The sequence below is a fragment of the Gymnogyps californianus genome, chromosome 5 (genome assembly GCF_018139145.2).
Source record: "Gymnogyps californianus isolate 813 chromosome 5, ASM1813914v2, whole genome shotgun sequence".
NCBI lineage: Eukaryota > Metazoa > Chordata > Aves > Accipitriformes > Cathartidae > Gymnogyps > Gymnogyps californianus.
In genome coordinates this window covers 15,725,821-15,733,097 of record NC_059475.1, presented here as the reverse complement: position 1 = coordinate 15,733,097, position 7,277 = coordinate 15,725,821, and the positions used below count along the sequence as shown (strand labels likewise).

General features: G+C 39.8%; 1 protein-coding gene across 2 annotated transcripts in view; it reads left to right on the top strand.

The window, feature by feature from the left end:
* The first annotated feature begins 2,617 nt into the window (after positions 1–2,617).
* PIK3C2A (phosphatidylinositol-4-phosphate 3-kinase catalytic subunit type 2 alpha) overlaps positions 2,618–7,277 on the top strand; it is a 77,482-nt gene continuing 72,822 nt past the window's right edge. The window contains exons 1-2 of one of the 2 annotated variants that reach the window (XM_050898198.1): positions 2,618–2,675; positions 5,225–6,945. The gene's annotated coding sequence lies outside the window, so the exon portion shown is untranslated. Of the gene's footprint in view, positions 2,676–5,224; positions 6,946–7,277 lie in introns of those variants that run through there. The other variant, XM_050898200.1, reaches the window with a different exon arrangement.

Genomic DNA, 7,277 nt, shown 5'->3' with positions numbered 1-7,277 from the left:
CGCCGGGCCCGGGCTGGGGGCACAGTGCCGTCTTTTAAAAATACCCCCCACCTCACCCCCCCCCCCGCCTGTAAGTGTTAACTGATCCTCGCCCCGGCTGCCCTCCTGTTTGCTGCGTTGCAAAAGGAAGAGGTGTTTCTGTTCGCTCGGTCTGCGGCAGGAGCGCGTCTGCTGCGAGGAGCAGCGAGGTCGTCGAAAGCTGCTGCTGCTCCCAGTGACAGGAGCTATTTCTTGATAGCTCACTTCTCTCTCATGTCCTCTGTGGGAACGCTGTCACTTCCAGCGGTACCTCTTGTGAAAATTTACTCCTTACACCGAACGGCATTTTGTGCAAACCTTCTTAGTTGCAGTAAATTGTTACTATTACGTGTCCAGTCGTGAACTGATATATGCGAATTTGAAAATGTATTTTCAGGCATCCTTTTCCAGGACTGCTCCTTCTTCTTTTTTGCTAATTCTTTTTCACCCATTTGAGCCTTACTGTGTTCAGACTTGGTTTTCCCTTCCTCTTAGAAACAGAGGAGAAAAAGGGGGAAAAAATCTTGACCTTTATGCAGATTAAACAATTTAGGAAACTATTTTCAGCCTGCACATTTGTTTATGCTTGGTGTAAGCTTGGGGTTTGATTTGTGGATTTCCATTCCCACCCTGTTTCAAAGTATGGTACCTGTTTTTTTGGACTAATGTCTTCTGTGCGTTCTAGGCATTTATTCAGCACTAAAAGTGCTCAGAAATTATTCAGGAAAGTTATTTTTAGTGGGTAGGTAAATACTAGCTGTCATAGCAAATATGCTACAGTTCCTATAAAAATAACTATTTCTGGAATAAGCATAGATTCTAGTTGGAACCTGTTAATATGTTTCAATACTGTGAGCCTGTACTCATATTTAAACAAAGATGTATTGACGTGTACAAATTCTTGAAAAACTTTTATCACTGTGCATCGTATTTCTGTTATTCTGATTTACAAGATAAGTATCTACAAGTTAATGTTTTTTTTAAGAAACTGTTGCAATAGTTTATACAAATGAGAGGAAAAAAATAAATTATTGAGGGATTTGTGCAGTCTAGGCAAGATACTGAAAACTCATGGGGTTTTGAATGCTTAATTATAATGAGAATTGGAGTCCAAAGTGGTGGTTGAAATTGTAGCTTCTGGGTTATGCATGTGAAAGAAAAATGGGAATGTAAACTGTCTATAATGACATCTGTGATAATAGAAAGTTACCAAAGTAGTAGGGCTGACACTACTTGGAGCTTTCCCTCTCTCTCAAGGAGATACTGTTCAATACTATAAAATCATTTTCCTACACTATTTTTCACTTTAGAAACAGAGTTTTGTGGTCAGTTAGCGTTCTTCACTAGTTTGTAGACTATCGTTTTTGGGACCTGGAAGCACTGGAATTTATTAAGCATAAATTCCTATGTACATGTCAGTAATCACAAACAACTTATGGCAAAAAAATAAATAGCTGTTCTGATGGGAACAGTTGAAACAAACATACAATGATACTTGAAGTTCAGTTGAAAACATGCCACAAATATGTGCAAAAAGAACCTGTAAACTTGCGGCTCTGCATTTTATCAGGGTAAACCGCAACATTGCACAAGGAGAGCCGGTTGGGACCGGACCTTTTGACATGTGTCGTGGTTTAACCCCAGCCGGCAACCAAGCACCACACAGCTGCTCGCTCACTCCCCCCTGGTGGGATGTGGGACAGAATCAGACCAGTAAAAGTGAGAAAACTCATAAAGACAGTTTAATAGGCAAAGCAAAAGCCACGTGCACAAGCAAAGCAAAACAAGGAATTCATTTGCCACTTCCCATTGGCAGGCAGGTGTTCAGCCATCTCCAGGAAAGCAGGGCTCCATCACGCGTAATGGTTACTTGGGAAGACAAACACCATCACTCCGAATGTGTGTCGTTTCTGGCCCCCCCCCCCCCTTCCTTCTTCTTCCCCCAGCTTTATATGCTGATCATGTCATCCTATGGTCTGGCATATCCCTTTGGTCAGTTGGGGTCAGCTGTCCCAGCTGTGTCCCCTCCCAGCTTCTTGTGCACCCCCAGCCTGCTCGCTGGTGGGGTGGTGTGAGAAGCAGAAAAGGCCTTGACTCTCGGTAAGCACTGCTCAGCAGTAACTAAAACAGCCCTGTGTTACCAATACTGTTTCCAGGAGAAATCCAAACCATAGCCCCATACTGTCTACTATGAAGAAAATTAACTCTATCCCAGCCAAAACCACCACACAGTTCACAGGCTCCACAAGTATGACTTGCTGTAGGCAGGGAGATTGCGCTCTGCCTGTGTGGCAGTGACCCAGCATCCTCACCTACGTGTTGTCAGGAGCCGGTTATGTGGTGAGGCAGGAAAGAAAACCTCTAGTGCTCTGGGTGGTGTTTGGCCATAACTGACTTAGTTGGCCTTTTGGGAACACGATCATCCTCACCTTTTGCATCTCATTTAAGGGTATACCCTACCTCGTGCTGCTCTGCCATACTGTTTTGTCTTCTGTGTTTGAACAAGTGTTTGCAAGGCTGCAGGATACATCAATTTGCTGCTGGGTATTTAAAATATATGCTTTTTTTTTTTTTCTTTCTGCCTCTACTAGCAACAGTGAAGAAGGGGAGCATGGGGGAGAGATGGAAATTCTTTAAACAAGTATTGGCATCAAGAGGTAAAAAGCTGTGTGGAGCTGTGCCCTTGATGCTAATGGTAATATGGGACATCCAATGTTGTTTTCCCCAGTCAGGCACGATGTCAAGCTCTTCAACGGCTGATCTAGAATATATAATGGTTAAAATGTCCATGGCCAGTTTATGCAAACATCCTGTAAACCAACAGGGCACCCAGGCAGTGGTGCAATCACTGTACTGACACTGGTCAATAAGTGAGAAGCCCTGGCATGTCTGAATGCAAGAAAATTCATCTTGGTGTATACCATTAGATTAAAATACACTCACTTTAATGCAATGACAGGGTTTGTTCTGTTATGATTTCCTGCTTTATTTCTAAATCAGTTTCTAAATTTCTATCTACATTTCTAAAGCAGTTTTTTCTTCTAAGTTACAAGATGGTGTTACACTTATTGAGATTGATTCTCCTTTTTCTGACTCTTGCCATTATTTTTTTTTCTTTCACTTAATTCCTTTGGCTTTGTATGTTGGTTTTTTGGGTCTGTTTAGCTCAGATCTCCCCTGGCTTTAGCCACACAGCTTCTAAAGCTGTTTGATTACTGTTTTAGATGGTTTAGAAGATGCTTTTTGGATTCTTAAACGTTACTCCAGTTTCGACATGCAGGAAGCTGCAAGGTTTGAAAACTGCTAAGGATTTTAGTGTTGCAACGGAAGCAGTTACCTTAATCTGAAATTGAGAAACACTGTTCTTAATGCTGGACATAGCCTGGCAGAGCGGAAGAAAGGACTGTCTTTGGCTACCGTTTTGTTACGCTGTTCCAGTACGTTTGTAAAAATCGGTAGGATTTCAAGAGGGCTCCTATATACCAGCATGCCCTTGATAACTTTTTGTTGTTATTTTTATTTTGTGGAAGGTTATTGATATTAAAACTCCCATCAGCAGAATGAAGAGTTAGGTAGTCATATGTCTCTGAAGCAGTAGTCCTAAACTCTGGCTCCTAAATCTCCCACTTCTGCCTCTCTGCTCTGGGAAACACAGTGACAAATGCTACTTTTGCCGTTGGCAGCAGCAAACATTATTTTCTCAGAGTAAAAGTGGGTAGAAAGGCTAGCTTACTAGCATTAGTTTATGTTTTAACCATAGAGTGAGCTAATAAAGTCAAGGCTGGTGCTACTTCCCCCATCCCCACCCCCAGTTCTGTCCATCAGAAGAAGCAGTAGTGACAGAAGCCGTATTATAACTCGTTTCGTTTGAGTTAGGAAAAAAACACATAGAAATGAGAACAGAGTTTATTCTCCATGCCTCTATGGTCATGGCAATGCTGGTATTGAAAAACTCGTGCTTAACTAGCGCAACGTGTGGTTTCCTGTGATGTGTACAAGTATGTGCTGGCCACAAGCTGAGGCTGTTAAAGTCATTTGCTGTTTCCCAACAGCAATGAGTTAATAGACATAACCACAGACCTGAAATGGAAATAAAATAGTGATTGTAAAGTTAAGAGTGTCATGGTTGAGTGCCTAATATATCCGGTGTGGGCGGGCTGTTGACTTCATATGAAAGTGGCAGGCAAGAATGCAATTAATTCACTGGTGAGACTCTGCTGTGGCTTATGTCTCCTTGAGGAGGCATTGGTTTCAGAGGAGTTATATGAGTTTCTACTTAGCTTAGTGTATGGCCCACAAGTTTTCTTTCTCTGGCAGACCTCTGCCTGGAATTTTTGCCCGGTTTGAACAAGTACGGCTCATGTCCTCCCTGATTAATACTGCCCTTTTTTTTGTTTTATATACGTAAGCAGTCGGAAACTCTTTATCCAAATGTAGTTATTGGTTCCATGAGCTTATCAGTTATGGCCATATCCTGGCTTTCAGGAGACTGTTCTGTACCAGAGTTACATATTTTGTGGGCGTTGTCTCCTGTTGTGACAGGGTTACGTTTTCTCTCAACAAAATTACTTCCTTACATTTAAACCCTGGTACGAGTATCCTCACTAAAAAGGGAGTAGAGGAATTATGCTGTAATTTTAGCAATTTTTTTTATTGCGTAGTCTCTTTTACGCAGGGAAGAATATTTGCCTCAAAGTTTGCCAGATCTGTTGTTAACTCATACATAGACAGTATTACTCTAGTAGCTGATATATGGGACTGATTTGTTATTCCTTGTACAAATGAGATGAATTTACTGAGGCAAGATACATCTTTCTGTTGTAGAATTGCAGTAGCATTGCATATTACTTTTGGCTAGTACAAACCTTTCTAGGAAATGATAGAACAAAAGACTTAGTATAGAACTAATCCACATGTTGCAATTCAGAGCTGAAAATTGCAGTCACTTTTAAGAACCCCTTCCAGGCTGGGAGGAGGGAATATTTCTAACCTGTTGTTTCGTAAGCCAAAAGTATGAATTCATTAATAAGTTGCTGTGAATTAAACCACAACATGGTCTTACATTGTGGCAGCTATTCTATGCTAAACTTGAGATACCTCACCCCTTAGTAGAAAAAACAAGCAGCAAGATTTTGTAGTTTTAGAAACAAATAACCAACAGCTGAAATATGATAATATCTTTTTTTTTTTTTTTTCCTTCTTGCAGGTCCTATGCTGTTGTAAGGCCTGCTGCTTGGAGTGGAGAAGATTTCTATCATTGCTTTGACTATTTCAAGATTGTTTTCACCTTCTCTCATTCACAAGCTGATAAGTACCATAGCCTAATTAGTTATGCTACTTATTTTTCTCTCTCCAAATGCAATGTGGCTCTTTCATGTCAGGCTGGAACCTGCTTTAACTGAAGGGTGGAGAACCTTTGGGTAGGGTGGGTCCCCAGCTTTCTGGGGCTGTGCCAGTGCCCCCTCCCACGATCTGGGGCACATCTGGCAGCGTGACCATAGCCATGGGGTGGGATCTGTGCCTGTTTGTGACTGGGAGTGCCTGCAGTTTGGTCCCTTGGTAGATCCACTTCTGGTCATGTCATGTGATTAATTGAAATGAAAAACTAGATGGATTGTTCTGGTTATTTATTAGAGACTTCTTATTCCTGTTTTGGTGTTATTCATCTATTCAATGACAGATAACGAGAACCTATTTATTGCAACTCTTGAGGAGAATTCCATTACACTAGTTAATTTGGAGAGGGAAAAAAATCTGTTGTCTTCTAATGTTGACCAAAAGCCAAATTCTAGAATAAAGATGAGTTATCAGTATAACTGCAACTATTTATATTGCAGTAGTAGAAACTTCAGGTCCCTTTTCTGTTAGGTACTGAACAGCTCAGACACAGAACAAGAGAGCTCTTTGTCTGTGAAAGTTTGTAAGTCTAAAGCTGTCCTATATTGTCTCATCTTCTGCCTGTCCTTTCTTGGGCATGTACCTAGCTGGCTTTCTGCTGCAGAGTTCAGAGTGATGTATTCATTTTCAAACTGATTTTCTAATTTTAAAATTATAAAAAAATATTTTTTCTCTTTCTGTATATTGTAAATGAAAGGAAAAATAAAATATACTGCGAACTTAGAAAGGTTTGGAAAGGATGAAGAGAAATAAATGTTTTCATAATAGAAAATTTTATGTACTGAATTTTAATAAGGTTGCTACACTAGAACAACAACAACAAAATCTTAGTCTGATCAAAGAGGGTTCTGTTTCAATTGGACATGTTTTATAAAGGTAAACATGCTTAATCAGATTCAGTTTTTAAATTCAGCAACTCTTAAACAGAAATTTATCAGCCAAATAACTTTATTTGGAAACAGGAATATTTAGGCCTTGGTGCAGCAAAATGTTTAATCATATATTTAGGTCTATGCCTACTTCCTTTTGATGATTTGTTTACATTTCTGTAAGATTTTATGAAATATATTTTTCTAAATGAGCAAGCCAGTGACTCAGGACTTTAGGTTAGAGATCGGAGAAGGGAGGCTTCCTTGAAAATTTCAGCTCTACACTGATTAAAAAAGAAAATAGACAGTTTTTATTCTGTAGAGGAATATTATTTACATGCACATTTACCAAAACCTGGTAAAGATGCAGGGTGCTTTAGAAACAAAGAAGGAGATGTGGTCAGAGAAACAGGTGCAATCTTGGCTCCAAAATGCTTATAGTGAGAACTGAGGCAAGACCGATAATATATTCAGAAGGAAAGAACAGAGTAAATTGAGGAAGAAAGCCTAGTTTCAAAAAAAAAAAAAGTTTTCACTGTATTGAAGGTGTAGAAAAATATGAATACTGGTACAGGACATGAGGATAATTTCAGACTTGAAGCACCATGGAAAAGTTGCAAAGAGAAGACAGAAGAGGAATGATGTCTTGCTGAAGAAGGAGGTAAGACATCTAAGATGGTACAAGCTATTTTGGTATTCTCAACTGAAGAGAAGGTGGCTTGGAAATGAGATAATAACGAACAGCAAGAAAAACAAGAAGTAAAAGGTAGGGTACTGTGGTTGCAGCAAGAAGTGTATCACTTACAGCACTTTTTTGGCTTCTCATTTCCACTGATGGAAATATTAAATAAGTACAAAAAAAGTCTTGTGGTAAAGAACATACAGTGTATGTATATCACACAAATCACATGCGGAACAAGTACCATAAATGTCTCATTAAAGGAAAATGTGGCACATTATTCCTGATGCAGTTTTTATTTGATTTCTTGTGTA